General features: G+C 39.4%; 1 long non-coding RNA gene across 2 annotated transcripts in view; it reads right to left on the reverse strand.

The window, feature by feature from the left end:
• The window catches only part of LOC135578527 (uncharacterized), a 73526-nt gene that overhangs the window by 19001 nt on the left and 33595 nt on the right, over positions 1–20930 (reverse strand). The window contains exons 2-3 of one of the 2 annotated variants that reach the window (XR_010470248.1): positions 9462–9639; positions 3174–5212 (exon numbers count right to left, since the gene is read on the reverse strand). This is a non-coding gene — a long non-coding RNA (uncharacterized LOC135578527). Of the gene's footprint in view, positions 1–3173; positions 5213–9461; positions 9640–20930 lie in introns of those variants that run through there. The other variant, XR_010470247.1, reaches the window with a different exon arrangement.

Raw genomic sequence — 20930 nt, forward strand, 5'->3', positions numbered from 1 at the left:
CAGCAAGACCTGGACAAGCTGGAGAGTTGGGCAGGGAAAAATTTAATGAAGTGTAGCAAGGACAAGTGCAGAATCTTGCATCTGGGCAGGAACAACCCCACGTACCAGTATAAGATGGGGAATGACCTGTTGGAGAGCAGTGTAGGGGAAACGGACCTGGGGGTCCTGGTGGACAGCAGGATGACCATGAGCCAGCACTGTGCCCTTGTGGCCAGGAAGGCCATTGGCATCCTGGGCTGTATTAGAAGGGGGGTGGTTAGTAGGTTGAGAGATGTTCTCCTCCTCCTCTACTCTGCCCTGGTGAGACCACATCTGGAATATTGTGTCCAGTTCTGGGCCCCTCAGTTCAAGAAGGACAGGGAACTGCTGGAGAGGGTCCAGCGCAGGGCAACAAAGATGATGAAGGGAGTGGAGCATCTCCCTTATGAGGAAAGGCTGAGAGAGCTGGGGCTCCTTAGCTTGGAGAAGAGGAGAATGAGGGGTGACCTCATTAATATTTACAGATATATAAAGGGTGAGTGTCAGGAGGATGGAGTCAGGCTCTTCTTGGTTATAACCAATGATAGGACAAGGGGTAATGGGTACAAACTGGAATACAGGAGTTTCCACTTAAATTTGAGAAAAAACTTCTTCTCAGTGAGGGTGACAGAACACTGGAACAGGCTGCCCAGGGAGGCTGTGGAGTCTCCTTCTCTGGAGACATTCAAAACCCGCCTGGACACCTTCTTGTGCAACCTCACCTAGGCGTTCCTGCTCCGGTGGGGGAATTGGACTAGATGATCTTTTGAGGTCCCTTCCAATCCCTAACATTCTGTGATTCTGTGTGATTCTGTGTGTGTGATATATCCTCAAAGAAAGGTAGAAAACCAAGGCCTCTCCTTTCTAACCTATGTACAACTTCTGGATAAATTACCTTGTTAGGCAAGACCTAGAGCTTTTATTTCTCTAGTAGTGAAAGCCACACATCTGCAGCCACACTGTATCTAACAGTGGTTTAGCAAAATCAAGTTATGTTTTTGTATTTCCTATAAAAAAGATTCAGTTGCCATCCAGTTTATGTTTCTTTACTTGCAATGGTGGTAGATTGAGAATAAGGTTTTGATTTATTTATTGAGTCTGAATAGAGCCCCAAATCCGGTATTGAAGGTCTTTATGGAGAGTGATTTTTAAAGCTGATTTTGAAGAAGTGGGAACTAAATATTTTTATTTTTAGGATGTTCATACTAGTTTATAGGAGTTATAGGCTAAGTTACATTCACATGTGAAAGTATTTCTTGTATGAAATAATTATCGGTTAAGAGAAGTTGACACTAGTGTATTCTAAAAATATTGAAAAAGATATTTTGATACATACAAAATGAAAATGGTCATTTTTGTTGTAAGAAAATAATACCTGTTTACTGCTGAGGTTGGTACCTGGAACATATAAAAGCAGATTTAGCTAAGCAGAAAAATCATTTCTATTATATGATTGATTGGGAAAGTTATCTGATTATGCTGAACTTATTCAACTGATTTTGTAGAGGGCTAAAACCAGTTGTTTAATTTCATTCAGTAAAATTTATTTAAATCTTCTATGTCCCAACCTGAAAGCAGCATACATACTTTAAGCCCCATCCCTTCCACATGAACCTAAGGTTACTGTAAATTGTTATCCAGGTGCTCATTAAGAGACAAGCTGGCTATTTGCCTTTGGTTAGATAGTTCCCAGGAGCTAACATGAGGATTAAAACTGCCATGTCAAATACTGAAGAGTGAATACCAAGTCTCCAACATGCTCTGTGTGAAAGATTATCTGCATCCTCTGTAACCTTTTAATCTGCAGCCCAGGAAATCATGGATTTAAATTCCCACGTTGAAATAAAACAAAAAGTAGTGACATTCACTTGCTGTCTGATTTCATTTATCTTAGCCTTTATTTCCTGAAATTCCCCGCTTCTTTACCCAGTCACACAGTATAGCAGCTCTCGAGATCAAAAAGTCATACGCAGTTTCCTCACTCCAACATCTTTGCTTGGTTTTGCTGCAATATAACTTATTTCATTCTGAGCTGTAAAAGGATTAGAGCTGAATGTTGTTATTTTGATTTACTCAGAAGAGGATTAGACCATACAGGTTAGTTTCTGCTTCCACAGTAGAGCATGTAGTGTCAATAAGATCTTCCCATAGGTACAAACACAAAAGCTTCATTTCTCGTAGGTGCTTAGAAGTGCTGTGGGAATAGAGCACCCATTTCATGCCCAGAAGATGTTTTTCCAAGAAGTACATGTTTTTTGCCCCTGAGCTGATATGTGCTCTGCAGCAAATGGGAGCATCATTTGCTGTGTGGTCAAGGCTGAGAGATCGATATTAAGGATAAAAGTTTCATGGTTTCTCAGGGATATTTTTGTTCCTCTGAGCATGTAATGCTTTTCCTGAGAAGGAAACATCCACAACATCTTATTCTGTCACACATAAGTCTAAATGTTATTTGGAAAATGAAAGAGAAAGCGTCAACTGTGATACATGCTTCAGGGCTGCTTGCTTGTCAGACACTAGAATACATGTGGGAGATAGTTGAGATGATGGCTAATTGAGGTGGTAGTGGAAGCACTGCTGAAGGTGACTGCATTATATCAGCAATTTTTTCAGACAGTTTGCTGTCTGGAGACCTTACTAAATGCCGCTAATCTCTAACATGAAAGCAGTGGCCACTGCTCTATCAAGATTGTTGTTTAATCCTTTATAAATGGCAAAAAGAAAAAACAAACCAGACAGCCTTTTCTTCTAAAATAAACATCTAAGCAGGCATTTGTGGGATTTTTTGTTATTGAATTTGTTATTTAATAATAACTTGTTAACTGCAAGGCAAGCAAAACTGAAGCGGAACTGTAGAGATGCAGTGTGTATGGAACTCCAAATGTTACTTGGGAGTGATATATACATTGCATCATTTCATGCATAGATAAGTGTTACACATGAACTGTTCCTTGTGTTTGGCTCATGTTCTATGCAGATTAGGATATATCTTCTTGGACAATTTAGGTTCCTAATTAAATGTGCTCATTATTCTAATTTATTTACATATACTTCAATAAACATCTGCCTAAGTTGTGAAGTATGAGAGAAGTTAAAGTCTACTGCTAATTCATTTTTAAGACAAGAGAACTACCTCACATAGTCTTAAAGTAAACCCTTATAATAGAGCAGTCACACTCTGAACAACTAGTGAGTTCCCATTTGCTACCATTAACATATTTGTAATTAGGAACAAAATTTCATCCCCCACCTTCTCCAATTGACTTACAGGGTCATGTACTCATGACTTGAAAGCACCTTTGAAAATCAGGTCTTCTGCAGAAGAGCCCTACAAATTCTTATATTTTGTCACTACCTCTCATGCACTTCCCACTTCCCACCTGTAGCTATCCCACCATGTCAACAATGTGCTCTTTCTCACCAGGTGCGAAGAGCACTGCTGTTCATGTTCCTTATTTTCTTAATTACATCTTGCACTTCTAGTTACGCTACCTCAGGTATCTTAAGTATTAATCACTTCACAGTCACTTGTGCTAACTTGATCATGGCTTTCCACTTACCTCCCTATCGTCAACAAACCAAAATGCACTGATTACATATTTGAAAGCAGACTAGCATGCTGGTTTTCCAGCATGACTTTTTTTTTTTCAAATGTGTACAAACCATTCTCAATCTTATGTTCATTTCCTCTCCTCAGCCATTTTTTGCTAACTTGTCCAGTAGGCATGCAATCAACAATGTTCTTTATAAAATTACTTGCAGTCTCTCTGGAACGGCTTTTATTAACCCTCTCCAGGCACATTTTGTCTTGTTAAACTTGTTTCACAATTTCTTGTCTGGCAAATAAGTCATGCTCTCTGTTATTAACTGAAATACTGGTAGGAAGCCTTCAGTTTGTACTCTTATTCTGTGACACATGGATTCTAAATGGGTTAAGTTTTGGAAACAGCAGCAGCAGGAGACCTTTTCCTGAACTACTTAAGCTGTTGCAACTTTCTGACAGCATTAGGAGTAGGAAGAGGTGACAGGCTGACTCATTTCATTATACTGGGTAGTGAATTGGCGCAGTACTGGAGATATGTGATCTACTAATTAAATGGAATTTGAAGTCAGCTTTTGGGACAGGAGTGTTGGTTTCTTATCTCCACTGCCCCCAGGAGGTTCGAAATTGTTCATAGCTGACAGGATGTTTACCTGCCAGTTCTTACACAAGCATGCACTTACAATTATCTTAACATTAGCAAACAGTGCTCTAGGCATTGCTATGGACTACTATTCCTCTAGTTTTTTATTTGCTGCTCAGCTTTCTAACAGGATGTGTTTTATCAGCATTCTGGAAACCTTCTGTACTTAACAGTATGCTGCAGAGCTGCCAGGTCAAGAAGATAGCATTGCACTTCAAGAAAAAGCCTAACACTTTAGATGTGTATTGGGGGATAGCAATAAGAATGAGCAGAAGCCTACAACATATGACCTTCAAAGAAAGACTGAGTAAATTGGTATTATTAAGAGTGAAAAACAGAAGACTGAACAGAGTTGAATTAACAGTCTTAAGTACATAAAAGGCTGCTTCAGAAAGAAAAAGAATGATCTGTTCTCTCTGACCATGGTGAATAGATAAAGAAATACTGAGCTAAAGCTGCAGCAAGAAGATTTGCTCTAAGTCCTAGAGTGACATTGGTATACATAAAAAATTAATTATCACATGCTCTGTACTGGCTCAGCCATTCTAGCCAGGTTCTTCGGGGTTCGCAGGCTGGTTCTGTTAAATGCATTACTATAGCAGTTATTTTTTTGTTATCTCAATTTTAAAAGCTCTTTGACATTTTAATTAAATTGTGGGCCTGTTTTATTAGCTGTCCTATAAGCACAAAAACAATCCCTTCCCTGAAGTGGCTACTCAGAGGGTGTTAGAAACCATTATCTTTTTTTTTTTTGCTTTGTGGTATCAGTTAAAAATGCCAGGCATGGTTTCAACTCCTCTGTGTAAGACAGAGCATACATACCTGACTATCCCAACTATCCAAGGGTGTTACAGCTGAAAGGCCTTCTGCTTCTTGTAGAACAAGGTCTCTTCAGATTCTCAGGCAATGATGTGGAGCAATGTAGTTGCAATAATTGATGATTCTGTTTTAGAAATTGTCTTCCATAAAACTTGTAATTAATTAATTAGTCATTTTTCCTTTGCAGAACTCTGTGAAAAATAGATTGGTTACAACATGTCCATGCGACAAGAATAAGTCTCCATTCTCTTGCCACTCAGAATGAAAAATGATGCAAATCTGAAAACTACAGAAAGCCACTCATAATTTAAGCAGCTTCTTAAGATGCTTCTTACCATTTCTTGACATCTGTTTGGTTATATTTCAGCTAAGTGTTGAAGACCCACAGTGAAAATTGTTTGTCTTTGTTTAAAGAGAGACAATTTAATCAGGACAAGTCTTTTATTTTTGTAAATAAAGGATTTTACTATATAGATGATTGAATGCGACCATCAAGTGCTTTGGCTAAGAAATTGCGTGAAGAGTAGTAATAAGCAATCATTGTTGAGATACAAAAAAACCTGCAATCGTCATGCTTTCCACTTATACAGCATCTCTCATTTAAGTCTTAAAGAGCTGAAAAGTCCTGCAAGACAGATGAGTGTTAAGAATCTCCCATAATATGGGGACACCAAATATACTCTTAGCCTCGAAGAGAACTTGTAAAGACACACAGAAGTTCTTGATCATGTTCTGATCAGTGAGGAGCACAAGATCCAGTAGGACCATTTTCACTTATATTCCTGAATTCCCATTGTTCTGATTTTTCTTTCAGAAATATGGTTGCTATTCACTAATACATGACAATCTATCTGAAATGTATAACACACTTTCTGTGCAACTTGGTGGAGAGGATTCATGAGTGACCAAATTATAGCAATGATATGCAATGGCTGCACTTCAGAAATATATAAAGTTTCAGGGAAAGAACTGGTTCTGCTGTAGTTTCCTGTCTAAGTGCAGAGAAATAGATGAGTTTTTTTCCAAAGTCAAACAGATTTGTTAGGTAACACCATACAACTGTATTTACCATGAGGAGAAGAGATAGTTCCATAAAGATTGATATTAGAAAAGTTAAAAAAGACTTAGGACTATGGAATAAAATTTGTTCCCCCAAAATTACTCCCTACTGCAGGTTATTATCTGATACACTCCCAAATGACTCATGCTCCAGAATAATCAGCATCTTGAGAGTAAGTTTTAAGGCTCCTTTTGCAAGATATGGATGCATTTATATTCTGCAGACCTTGAAATACATGGGTTATACTTACACATAGGCTATATGCAAAAGATTGAGTGAGAAAATAACAGGCTTCCTGCTTTATTTATTCTGAAAAGGCAACTCATTTCAGCTGTAAATCTGTTCTTGTATGGCTGATGTTTAAATTGACTGGTGCTAAAACAGAAATAAATGTCATCTACTCCTGATATTAACTCAGTTTGATTTGAGGGTGAGATGAATGCTTGAATGCTTGACTTTTTTTTTTTTTTTTTTAAGATTGTTAACTGTAATAAGCAAGTACTTAATAAGCAAAAGAATGAAAAAAATCTGTTTCTAGATTTCAATTTTGTGCTCGTTTGACTGCAGTTTCCAAAAAAGTGCAGACTTGACTCTGAAGACTTTTATTTCACCCTAGGATTTATGAGGTGTCCATGTTGCTATAGAGGATTTTGTCATGGGCCTGCACAACAGGATAGAAACTGTATTTATTCCATTTGCAGATAACACAGCACTAAGAGGGGAGAAACTGGAGAAAATATGAGATTTTGGAAAGATCTTGACAAACTGTAGAGTGACTTGAAAAAGTGGGGTGCAGCTGAGTAAGGTTGAAGAAAGGTTCTACTCTTACACAAGAAGAATCGGCTACATAAGCACGGTATAGATCTGTTTGTTAGGAACAGCTCTGCAGGAGAGGAGAGGGGACGGGAGGGGAGGGGAGGGGAGGGGAGGGGAGGGGAGGGGAGGGGAGGGGAGGGGAGGGGAGGGGAGGGGAGGGAGAGGATAATGCCATCTGCTCTCCATACCTTTTGTGAATATAACTTGTAGGCCTGAATTACAGTCAGAGAGATGTAAACTGGGCTTTGGTTAAAAATTGCCATCACTCTAGTTGTGAAGCACTGAAAATGAATTGCCTTATGTTGTTATGGAGTTGCTTGTTTTGGAAGTTTTAAAGACTTGGTTAGATTACATCCATCAGGAATGTCATACACAGATCCTTCTCAGAGCTTGGGAGATGGAATAGCACCTCTGCTGAGGCTGGTTTTGGTTCTTTTCTGTGAATCAGCATGGCATTGAACCTGAATGGTCCTGTGGGCACTTGAGTACAGTGATAGATGTATATTACAGCCAACATCTTCAAATTTAGATATTTAAACTCAGGCATGTATGTAACATTCTCAGTCACCCACAACCACATGCATGACTTAATTCTCTAAAGTTCCGAATGTTCACAGCTTGTATTTAAGTTTTGCACACCCTATAAATATAGAAGAACATGAAAACCAACACAGCCTCATACTTCAGTTTCCTGTATGACCGCACCAGATGCTCCAGTGGAGATTCTCAAAACCCTAAATAAGCAGTGATAGGATAATCATAGAATCACAGAATGTCAGGGATTGGAAGGGACCTCAAAAGATCATCTAGTCCAATTCCCCCACCGGAGCAGGAACACCTAGATGAGGTTACACAGGAATGTGTCCAGGTGAGTTTTGAATGTCTCCAGAGAAGGAGACACCACAGCCTCCCTGGGCAGCCTGTTCCAGTGTTCTGTCACCCTCACTGAGAAGAAGTTTCTTCTCATATATAAGTGGAACCTCCTGTATTCCAGTTTGTACCCATTGCCCCTTGTCTTATCACTGGTTATCACTGAGAAAAGCCTGGCTTCATCCTCGTGACACTCACCCTTTACATATTTATAAACATGAATAAGGTCATCCCCCAGTCTCCTCTTTTCCAAGCTAAAGAGACCCAGCTCTCTCAGCCTTTCTTCATAAGGGAGATGCTCCACTCCCTTCATCATCTTTGTTGCCCTGCGCTGGACCATCTCCAGCAGTTCCCTGTCCTTCTTGAACTGAGGGGCCCAGAACTGAACACAATATTCCAGATGTGGTCTCACCAGGGCAGAATAGAGGAGGAGGAGAACCTCTCTCAACCTACTAACCCCCTCCTTTCTAATACACCCCAGGACACCATTGGCCTTCCTGGCCACAAGGGTACAGTGCTGGTTCATGGTCATCCTACTGTCCACCAGGACCCCCAGGTCCCTTTCCCCTACACTGCTCTCCAACAGATCATTTCCCAACTTACACTGGAACCTGGGGTTGTTCCTGTCCAGATGCAAGACTCTACACTTGCCCTTGTTATATTTCATTAAATTTTTCCCTGCCCAACTCTCCAGCCTGTCCAGGTCCCGCTGGATGGCAGCACAGCCTTCTGGCGTGTCAGACACTCCTCCCAGCTTTGTGTCATCAGCAAACCTGCTGACAGTCACTCTATTCCCTCATCCAAGTTGTTGATTAATATATTGAATAGTACTTGTTCCAGTACTGACCCTTGAGGCACTCCACTAGATACAGGCCTCCAACTAGACTCTGTCCCATTGACCGCAACTCTCTGGATTCTTTCCTTCAGCCATTCACAGTTCACCTCACTACCTGATCATCCAGTCCACACTTCCTCATTTTAGCTGTGAGGATGCTGTGGGAGACCATGTTAGAGGCTTTACTGAAATAAAGATAGACCACATCCACTCCTTTGCCATCATCTATCCACCTGGTTATGTCCTCATAAAAGGCTATGAGGTTGGTTAGGCATGACTTCCCCTTGGTGAAGCCATGTTGACTGCCCCTAATGACACTCTTATCCTTGATATGCCTTGAGATGGCGTCAAGGATAAATTGTTCCATCTCCTTCTATAACAATACCTGCTACCAAAGATTGGCTTAAACTACCAAGCATACAGTTCATGTTTCTTCCAGCCTGTGTATTAACAGTGTTCAGTCACTTTTTATGTCATTGTTTTTTGAACTGTATCCACAGTCTCTGCAGTTAATTTGCATGTGGTGTGAAAAAATAACTCTAATATCTTTTTGGAAGTGTTCTGAGGAACTGGTGGACATTTTTGCTGCTGCTTTTAATATTGACATGTCCTAACAAAACATTCTAACTGTCATGAAAATCTCTCAGGTGCAGAACGAATTTTCTAGAAACAAGCAGACCCACCTCAGAACAACCAGTAGGCCAGAGGCTATCACCATTGTCTAAATTAACACTGAATGAAAACCTGGGTTTCTTATATCCCAGGTGAATTCCATAATTGCTCACAGTCCATTTAAAAACCAACAGCAGATGTTCCATCGTGCATTGCATATTCATTATGCTAGAGATGGCTTCTTTACCTTGGCATTTGAGGAACTGGGTTGGAGTATGTGGAGTGCAGGCTTAGGTCTCTACTTCAAGTCAGGAAACACAAGCTAAAAGATAATTTTCTTTTTGCTAGTTGAGCATGTAAGTATCCAAGATCTTCACATTTCTGTTAAAAGATGGCGTACTCTGTTAAATGCAGCTGTCTTCTTCCTGTCAGAAGAATTAAGAAACACAAGGTCACATGAGGAAAATGAAAGCATGGGTGGTTTTTTTGCTTTTTGGAACAAAAAAAATACTTTTTGATTCAGTAAACTCCATTTTTTGCCTATCAGTGACCAGAAATGGTATTTCAGACTGTGATCCAGATAATGTCTCACATTCTGGGTTATGTTATGTTTCTGTACTGTTGTCCATTCCTTCTTCCCATGTCTTTGTCTCTTCTCTTGCCTTTCCCTGTGTGAAGATGGAGATCCACCGTCCTGCATGCAAGCTGTCAGCAAGCCCCATTCTCAAAAGCCTGAGCTGACCAATGTCAGATGGATGGGCAGTTCAGCTGCCCTCTCCCTCCTGCATTAGGCTGCATTTAGCAGAACTGAAATTCATTGGTCACCTTGCCATCTACCAGAAGGTCTGAATGGACTGAACTATTTGCCCTGTTGTTTCTAATCTATGTAGGTACAAGAACAGAATTTACCATTACTGGTGAAGTATACAAAGCAGATAGTGCAGAGACCTTGTAGCTTCCTCCCTCCCTGTTCAACTCCCTTCTCACAGCAAGCACATAAGTAGATTTTAAGATATAAATCCCACTTATTTGTTCTTTTGAGAGGCTAGTAAAAGCACATGTATGACCTGTTGAGCAGCTGAGGTGGAGAGGTATGGTACAGCTGGAGGGAAGGCGTGTGGGTTTTCACATCGCCCGGCCTGCATGTTACAATTCTCAACACCCAACATGTGCCTAATACATTGAGCTCTGCTGACAGGCTGTCTCCCTTTCAAATGGAAAAATATGACCCTGCTCCTGGGCACTGCTCTCTGAAATCCCAGCCTCAGAGCGATTAAATGCTTTTTGTTCTCTTCTAGGTCTTTTCTCAAAGGGACATAAAACCTCCACACTGAAACAGTTTTGGAAAGCTTACTTCTGCTTTTGGAGCACCCTACCTTTTCTCTTATTCCTGACTACTTTCATTAAAGTGTCAGACAGGTTGGGAAAAGCCACTTGTGCAATCAGAATAGGGGTAAGACTCAACAAAATGGTTTGGTCTGGCCCAAGCTTATGACAGATGCTGTAGCAACACTCATAAATCTGATGTTATTGGCTGTCCTTTGCTAGAATTATGTGGTTCATACCATCATCCCTTGTCACTGGAGAGTTCAGAAGCATACTTTATCGTTTTGTAAAATATTAACATAAGCCTATTAAAATGCAAAAGCATCACATTAATATGGGGTAAATCACCCAGTCTGAAGCCTTTAAGGCAGGCTGTGAATTATTCAATACCATGATAGATTTAGCCAGCACAACACAGCAAGCCTCTGATTAGCCCCAGGATAAATTTTGAGAGGTCATTAAGATCAACATATTCCTTTAAATGTACTCTGTGTGTGAGAGGGTATGTGAAACTGGGGGAAAAAAAAAAAAAAAAAAAAAAAAAGGAAAAGAAACTGTAAGTCTTAGGATGTACAATCAAAGGGATCCCAGTCTTCCAGGTTGTAATAAAACATGGCTGATACCAGGCTCAGCTTAAATAGCCTGGAGGCAAAGACACCTCTTGTGTTGTCCTGCTTACAGCAACAATTATGAGAATGGAGTTTCCAATAAGAGATGTGAGCATGAATCCCTGATAACTCTGTGTCAGAGATTATTTGTCCAACACCAGGTAAATAAACAAACCTGGTTCCAGTGGAGCTGCTTCAAACAAAATGGAAAGCAAACATAGTTTCAGCAATATCCAATCATCACTAACTCATGCACACAAATCTGTTCAATATTTGTAAAGGAAAAAGAACAAACAAACAAAATATACCTAGTGTATTTGTATGCTCTTTTTTTTTTTCTTTAATTTCAGATGATATCAAGTAGTGTATTTCAGTCTCTAATTATTATAGAAATACCACCAACCAGGGTGAGCATGTGGTCCTGTTAATCTAACCAGGAGATGCATTACAATTCATTTTGGCTATATATTGCCTGAGCTGTTTGCTTCAAGCACAGAAAGGAGTGCTGTACCCACAAATGTGTTTAATCATGTGTAGGACCTTCTTGCTGCTGCATGTGTAATCAACTTCTGCTATTAAGGCTCCTCTGGGAGCTGGTAAATGAGTAACATATTTGATTTCTTCATTAGCATACCTGTTTACTCCCAGCTGTGCTTTGAAGTAAATTGAGACAGTCTTCCTGTCCAGTTATGAAACTTAGGTAACCTATAGTTGTATATGTATGTTCTGGCCCCTGTCCATCATCAAAGGTGAATATCTTTAGTTGTTTTTTTTTGGTGTTTTGTTTTTTTTTTTTGGGGGGGGGTGAGGAAGGGGAGGGCGGGAATAGGGCGGATGGTACTGTATTCTCAGAAAAATGGTGCTTTCTGGAGCACTGGAGGTTATCACATGCAGTTCCACTGCAGAGTGTGTAAATTCCCTTTAGGATGGTTATCTGTGCACTACTCAGTTCAATGCACGGAAGTGAGATCCTTACCACAGCTTCTTTCTTGCTCTCTCACAGGTAAAAGTGTACTTGGAATGCATCAGTAAGTCATTTATTGGCTTTTAAATTGCCAGTGAACTGAATGCGTGTAGTACCTTTACGCAGCAACTTTAATGTCCATGTATAGTGAAAGGTCAGGGAGAATAGAGTGTATGTGTTGAAGAAAGCCTGTTCTTTGGCTCTGACATACAGGTCCAGCACTTATTTCCAAAAGAATTAGGGAAGACAGTGAACCTGCTACGCTGCCAGGCAAATTTTGAGACTTACCATTTTGAAATATTTTCCCCATAAACACCCATTTCCTTATGTTTTCTTCTTCTTACTCTACTCACCTTCAGAGCTCTAGAGTGAAGATTTCTCAACAGAGCTCCTCCTCCAATGCACTTGTGCTCTTTTTTTTAATGTAGTTGCTTTACATTTTGTAGTAGCCACAAAGTTTTCTGTGATGCCTTTCCCTGAAAGGGCTTTACCTTCACAGACACTGTTTGTGTCTGTTACAGTGGCATGAAACCTTCCATAAGGCAGCCCTGAAAGATTTTCAGATAGTTTCTAACTGTGCTCCTGAGGCGTTGGAATGACATGACTGGCTTTTTATGACATAAATTACAGAAGTGACATGAAAACAGATGAGTTTATTAAAACAGAGTGAATCACTGATGACATTTAAGTCTAATTAAGTCAGGCTACTCAGCTTAATGATTTTGTTCCAGAGGAGGTAACTATTTTGGAATTCATAATGTTTAACGCAGATCTTCTGCAATAGGGTATTGTACCTAGGGTGCCATTATCAGGGTCTGTAATAGCAAATGCTTTCACTGAAAGACTGTGCCAAGTTAAATCACAGTGAAATTTATCCGAGCCATTTGATGGTGCTATCCCAAAATGTTGTCATGATTAGATACACAGTTACAAGTAGGAGGAGGGCAAAGGGCACTCACAGTGACAAGGTCAGTCTATTTGTAGCCTGGAATAAGATGGGGAAAGCCAAAAGGTAGTTGTAATCCTCACCTATGAAAATTCCCTATAGCTTTTTGTTAAAAAAATACAGTAGTGAAACATTTATTTTGGTCTCAGTAACAAAAGTACTGCAAATGGAGGGGAAAGCTGCTAGATGCTGCCCCTCCCAGTGATGCACTCCATGCATTTAAAAATATAAATTCCTATTAAATGTTTCTCAGTGCCCTGGTTGGCTTTTCTTTCTTCTGCACTGGGATACAGCATTTCTGTCTCTGTGCAGCCAAGACACACTTGTAATTAATTTTGATTTGCAGTCTTTGTGTGCTTAATAGTGCAAGGATATTTTGTTGTATAAACTAGATATTACTCCTCTGTCATAGCTGCTGTTATACAGGCAACCTTCCTGGAAATTAAACCTTAGACTCCCTCTTTCAGCACTAATATAACTGGCTGCTTGCTGCTCAGGCACTTGAATAGAAAATGCTGTTTATTTCTTCAGCAGAGTGTGTTTAACTAACCCTGTTATCACTGATGGCAAGAAGTGCTCAAAGGGGCTCGTGCGTGGCCATATGCCATATCTGAACCCTCTGGGACTTCCAGAAATCGTATTTCCATTGCTGGATGGATTGCATATAGAGCTTTTTTCCCGCCTGCTACCCTGCAGTCAGGACAAAGTTGCTACTTGGGAACAAGAAAGTTCTTGACCCAGATCCTTTGGGGAGAGTTGCTTAGTTTGAGGTTTCATTTTCTAATATTTTGGGGTGGGTTTTGCTGATGGCACTAAACATAGCAGGAAGCAGAACTATAGATCTCAGCGTTTGAAATGTTTTTTGAAGACTGCACAGAGCAAAAATATTCTCTGTAATGTGCTGATTATCAAAGGACACCCTTTGCAAGTCTTTCACTTGCCCAAGAGCTTACTTGAGTCCTCTTGGCAAGGGTATAGCAGGGTGGTATGGAAGCTCTGAAATGCTCTCTGGCAAGGTGCTTTTCTAACCACAGATTTCTATCTAGGGTGATGGGGCATATTTAGGTTCTTCAGTTCAAGTATTTAAAATCTGTCATAATGAAGGCAGAGAGTTACAATCCTGGACAAAACACACATACATTTTTGCATGCCCTTTTATCTGCAAGATTATAACTGTTCTTATTTTGATTTGAACTGTATCAATGTCTCAAATTGTTCTTTGCTACTATAGCTGTGTTACAAGAAGCAACTGGCCATGGACTCCAAAACATGAAGTGATGCACTCATTGCATTACAAATATTAGGTTCTTACTTAGGCATAAGTGACCTATGTACAAAATCATAACAGGATAAAAACCCCAAACCAAAATCTGCAAAACAGACAAAACAATCCCCCATGCAGATAAATGAATAATTACTAAACCCCAGATCCATTTCACTACATCTGTAATAGGCGAACACAGCTGTCACTTTTTCCTTCGTGGAGGGTTGTCATCTGCTGTGTCCTTGCTTCACTCTAAAGTTGCACTGGATCTGCCAAATTGTACATGCAATATTAAACACCACAGGCAATGGATTCATACACAGCAAATGTTATGTAAACTGTTGAGATAATTTTGAGTCCTAATTTATGTCACTGAACAAATCTTCTGTGTTAGTTCCTCCAGCTAACTTTACCACTCACACAGTTCATTTATTGTTTCTATCAGGAATCTGAACTACAATCCTTTTCTAAAGCCAGCAGGGCATTCCTAAATGGACCTCTCTCAGAAGAATGGACATTTATTTAATTGCAGTGCATATCATTTACATATTGTATTGTCTGTAAGTGCAGCTCCATTCTAGACTTTGGGCCACACAAAGAAACGTGCAGTGAAAGGTAATCTAACTTGATAGTCCAGGAGAGAGGCATAACCATGAGTGGCTAAAATAGAAATAACCAGACTTATTTACATGGAGGGCTATACTGGCCAACTGCCAGGAATCAACGTGCTACACTTTATTTATATAGACATTTGCATAGTCTTATAATCTAGAATAAATTTTGCTGATATTAGAAACTTTATTGCAAGTGGAAATAAAAGCAGAAATAAGTTACTGCAGAGTGTCACTGGGAAGCTGGTTCGTACCATGTGACAAAGATATGATAGATGTATAGTCTTTCGTACAAAATCAAAACAGGAATTTTATTTTTACTTCTAAGTGACTAGATGATAAAAAGGTGATACCATTTGAAGTTATAAGTGGAGCAACTTATGTGAACTACATTAAATATGACCCCCTTCTTCCCTTTAATGTCAATCCATCCACTTCATCTTGGCTCCTACTTATTCATATTTCCTTTAGATGTTTATTAAGGTCAAAAGCATAGATTCAGAGAGCCCTTTATGATTAGAGGCTATATAATTGTTTTGTATGACCCAGTGTTGCTTGATAGGCATTTGGGCAAATCCCTCTCGTTTGTTAAGAGTGTACAGCAAGTTGTATGTTCCTCAGCTTATACATCTGTGTTTGCTGTCCCCTATTGCTGTTTATTTTAAGAAGAAAGACCAGTAAGTTTATGCTCAAAGACTGACCTAAGTTTGGAGTATAAAATAAGAATATTAACTATGGAAATAAAAGGGAAAACTGCATGGCATAATAAAAAGATCTAGCTCTATCTTGAAATACATATTATTTTTTAAAATAACTTATCAGTATTTGTTTTTCCTAACTATTCTGAGGAAAAGTAGTATATATCCTTTTCTGATAATCAGAGAAACAAGGATACAGTAATTCTGCCTAAGGACAAAAGGAATGTATTTCTCTTGTGTTTTGAAGGCAGGAACAACTCCCTTTGCTCAGCCTGGAACACCTGTAGCAGCTGTATAGATTCAATGGCGAGACAGTCAGCTCAGAGTATGTCCTGCTGAGACACTAATGGCTTCTGCTTGGCTTGAAGCAACAAGAGTGAGCTCCTGCTTGTTTGTAGAATACCCTGTAGAAATGAACAGTCAAATGAAAACTCCAGGTTTTATTATGGTTCTCAGACTACCAATATATATTTTTTTTCCCTTTGCAGAGGTTGGGTATTGCAGGTTGGTTGCCAACACTGCCATTGGAGAACAAGAGCGAAAGGTCAAACGAGGGAGAAGTTTGTCATGCGTAAGTGAAGTTCCATTGCACTCTTGCATTAGACAGCAAACATATACAGCGGTATATACATAAATGGTAGGATCTACAAAAGTGGTGTTACCCATCCTGCATCTGCAAACATGCTCAAATATTAGCCCATGTTAAAAACCCATCCTTTGAGACACAGTCAACTGAAGTCTCTGTAGGTAACAGATACAAATTAAGGATTGCAGGAAATAATGGGTATTGTCTGTCTTTAGCAGGGTGTTACCATAAGGAACAGGGAACCAAGAGGGAAAGTTACTCTAAGTGGAGAAAGGTAACTTACAGGGTGATCTGAAATATATCCCTTGATGTGAAACAATGTATCTGCATACCTTCTCCTTCTAACCTTCTTATTAAGCAAACAAATAATTTTTAAATAAAGGAGGTACTAGATCACTAATTGGTATAGTTAAGGTAACCTTCCTCTTTTCTGAAAGCAAATCCCAGTGTCCTCTTTCAGTTCATTTTGTGTCAAAACCAACCCTGGAGTTACTGAAGTGAGAGAATTCTATAAAGGACTAGGATAAATGCTGATAAATCTGGCACTTTTGGAAAGAAAAAGGAGTAAGTGCCCATTATTTTGGCTGGTAAAATGTAAATCCTTCCTTTATCCTATGAGATAGTCTCATTATTAAAAACTGAGTCACTTGACTACGTGTAAGTACAGCCTGTGGTCTATTTGTAGAATAATGGACAGACCTCAGACATACATCTCATCCTTAGGATTTTATATAAAGATTAATCTGTCTTTGAACAAGCACTTTCTAAATAGAGCATGTTTCAAAAAGATGGACCCAGTTTCAAAGCAACATGCTTTATGTTGGCAATATATTACAATTACACAAAAATTTGCAAACGGTTTAATGAGTTAATGAGTGTTGTGCCAAGTCTTGGGGTCCCATGCAACCTACTCAGCCTTGAAGCAGTGTATTATTCATGGGCAGTTTGTGATTGCAGAGATACAGTGATTTCAAATTGGGTCCATCTTTTTGAAACACCTGTAAATATGTAATGCCTTTGGGGACAGAAGGGAGAAAAGGAAAATCTTCGTAAAACTCAAGAAGAGGGGAATCTATTGCATGCATGATTTCCTTTCTGTAATATTTCTCAAGGTCAACTACATGATCTGGGGAGAGAAGGAACTTCAAACTACTATGTAGTTGGACATTCTTTTATAATTTACAGATTCCTTAAAATTTCTCACTGGAGATACAGACCCTGTACAGGAAATCTGAAGGTACTCATTCTAGACTTGCTTTTGCAGACTTCTTAGAAGTAATCCAAGTCTCCTCAGAGGTCCAGAAACCACAGGTTGAAGTAGCTGAGATATTATAATTACTGGATCCCACACTTACAGATTTCAGGCAAGATGTCATCTGCTAAATACTGCTCTGTAGATTACATCAAGGAGCATTTTAAGTGATCAAATAAGGAATGAATCTAAACAAATGCATGAACTTATATTTTGTTTACATATAATACTGATGCTTAGTTACATTGAGCAAGTGCTGATTCTTGTCAAAGTCTGCAAAATGGATAGGAAGAGATTAACCACGCAGCCTCTCAGTTAAGATACCAGAATATTTATCTATGTCTGTATTCATCCTTATGTCTGGTTTAATACAGCTTTGTAGACTGCCTTCATCTCCACAATCTTTCCTTTTTTTCTTGTAATTCAGAGTTGTATCAATGTGGAATCTTCTTCCTCACCAAGAACACTGAGCATGTTTGAACACCAGAGATGTCTTCCTTTGCCAAAAAAAATGAATGGAAAATAAATGCCTAACTGTCCCTTATCCAACCGTTCATTGTCAAAATTTTCAGTGGTTACCACCCTTTGTTCTTTTAGTGCTCCTTGGGCCTTTCCACATTCCTTGTCCGTTCTGCTGTACCCCTAAGTTATTGACCTGTCTAGTGTCCCTGCAGCTCCAGGTCTCCTTATCACCTGCTCCTTCTTTTGCTTTCACAGGTGCTCAAGTTAATTCTTTAGGCTTTACTTTGTAATTATTTCCTTTGCACTTGAGTGATGTACACCCAACCACAGGTCACATCTTGCTTCTGCTTCTTCAACTGCTGAATGTCTTGAAAGGGCATTTCAGGAGCCAGAGGGACTGTCTATACTGAATTATTTCCAAGAGTCTTTTCAAATCTTTCTTAAGCAGAAGTCTCACTGAGCCCATCAAATCCCTCTTTGAGACTTCAATTTCTTTCCCTAAGCCTTCTTGTTGCCATTCTTTCTCCAAATGTCACAACTGCTACTGACTTCAATATGAGGACGGAAAGGCTCTGTCACAAGTTTTTTCCATCAACTTACCCTCTTTTCTCCTAATAGCTTTTGTTCCTGGTCTTTTCCTGATCTGTTTCCTTCTCCAGTGATGCATGCCAGCATGACTGAATTACTTCCTTCCTCTCCTTCATCTGTCTGGTGGCTCCTTCCTAAATTCATTTTAATGTTCCATGTCCTTAAATGTAATACCATAATAATCCTATTGTCTTTCATCTTGAAATCTTTCAGTGATAACCTTTAACCTTTCCCTGCCCTCTACATATCCTCATTGTTCCCTGATGGTCTGTCAGAAATGCAGCTCCTGCAACCACCATCTCTGGCCTGACAATCAAATAATGTTTTTATCTCAGCAAATCTTCCCACTCTCTCTTCCATGCTCAAATGCTTCATCCCAACACTTCAGCAAGCCAAATCTCTGACTTTGGTTCCTTTTGTGTAGTCATCAGTGCCAACCCTGGTGCTCGGTTCACTTGCTCTCCCACACTCTTGCTTGATGCTGCATTATCTTGCAGTCTTTGGGTATCTCCTTTTTCTCATTCAGATTCTTCCTCAAAGCGTCTTTTGTCAGAGCTGTTGTCACTAGCCTGCCCTCATCATTCTATTATTATTTACAGGCCCTTTAATGATACGAGAAAAAGTAGAACACAAAAAATAAAATGGATGAAAACATTGTAAGTTGTCACTTTCTCTGCATTTTCAAAGGAGTCTTTTGACATCTGTTGTTCTTCAAGATAAATTAGGGCAGTGTTTGCCTTGTAGAACACCATACACTGCTGGGCCCAAACAAATATGGGTAATAACTGTAACTGGTCCTTTCTTCTATGCAGTCACTAGGAATTGTCTATGTATAGGGTTTGTATAATCAGGCTTCTGTCTCAAGGTCCTGCTGTCAGTCTCTGCATCTCACTTTTGAGCAGCAGAGGATGACTATGTATTAATAATGAGCTATGAGATGCTGGAGATTTTAATCTCCTAGCTAATGAGAAAAAGCTAAAGGAAACACAGGTAAAAGATCCTTTTCTGAATTGAAGACAAGATGCTGTTTTCATGCAGTTCTAAAACACTCTTTAGACTCTTTGCTTGTATTGTGTAAGAAGCTGCTGTGACATACATGGTAGATGTGGATGAGAAACAAAGGGGGCACTTACGTGAGACATGAATAGTATTTCCTGAGGTACTCTTACTGCCAGTGGGAACCACAGTTATTCGCATGCTGGCTGAAGAAATAGGATTCTGCTACCAACTTCAGCAGAAGGGGAGTTTGATCTGCACTTCCCATTTCAAAAGTTGGTCATGAACGATATTAAGCCCTTTAAAAAATGTGGTTCCAGTGCTGAACAAAAAAGGTTACAGTGTGGCTGAAGAATTAAGTCACTTTCATAAATGTGTTTTCAGTTGTAAGAGAGACCAGATCATTAAGTAATTTTCTTCTTTCAGCTTTCAGTATAAACTGGGGATTTCATGAATGGTTTATCTGAAGACAAAGCCCTTGTTTTGCATCTTAATTCTGTGGCAGGAAAATGTATGCCTGCACTTCAACTCAATGTGGATTTTTATTGACTTACAAATAGCTTCCCACACCAGATCGTGGTGTGTATAATAACAGCAGCAGCTCCCTGGTGCAGTTCAGAATAGTGTACAACCTGTTACAGTGGAATATGAACACAATAGGATCAAATGAACTTTCAGCAAGGAGGAACAATTACAAAGGGTCTCTGAAAGTCCATTTGTGCTGCACTAAAATCTTTATTAGTTAGGAAGAATAATATTGAATTACAAAACTCCCTTCATCTCAAATAAGGAGTTCTCTTTTGGGTTGAGGTGCTTTGGTGTGGTGTGTTTTGGTTTAGTTGTTTCGTGTGGGGTTTTTTGGGGTGTTTTGTTTGTTGATTTGGTTGTTGTTTGTTTGTTTGTTTGTTTTTTTCCCAGGCAGGGAGTAGTTGGGTTTCTTTCCCTCCAAGGACTGCTACCAGCTATTCCACACATTTTAGCTTACAAAGAAAGCCCATTTCTCCACAGTCAGTCTGAATTCTCTTTTCCCAAAGATTTAAAACAGAGCAATGCCAGAAACATTAGAAGGCTTTTTTTTTTTTTTAAAACAAACCAGACTTCTGAACAGATTAAGAGTACATTCACTGGGGATATAAAAGTGGAGAATACCTAGTCTGAAAATGTCTTCACCACATTGCTGTTCTAGTCACTTGTACCAATAGAAAATACTCAGTTTTAGCAGCACTTCTTTACACATTCAACACAGATCTAAGCAGCCATACATGGTGTGGGGAAGCTCTTAGCATTCAGATTATTAATGCTGTCTGCAGTTCATGTTGCCAGAGTTCTCAGCAGAGGTTTTATATCTGAAGGTTATCACTTCTCACTTTGATCATATATACAATATTTAATTCCAAAGTGAGGGACAACCCTAA

Source organism: Columba livia, chromosome 2, assembly GCF_036013475.1.
Source record: "Columba livia isolate bColLiv1 breed racing homer chromosome 2, bColLiv1.pat.W.v2, whole genome shotgun sequence".
NCBI classification, from domain to species: domain Eukaryota; kingdom Metazoa; phylum Chordata; class Aves; order Columbiformes; family Columbidae; genus Columba; species Columba livia.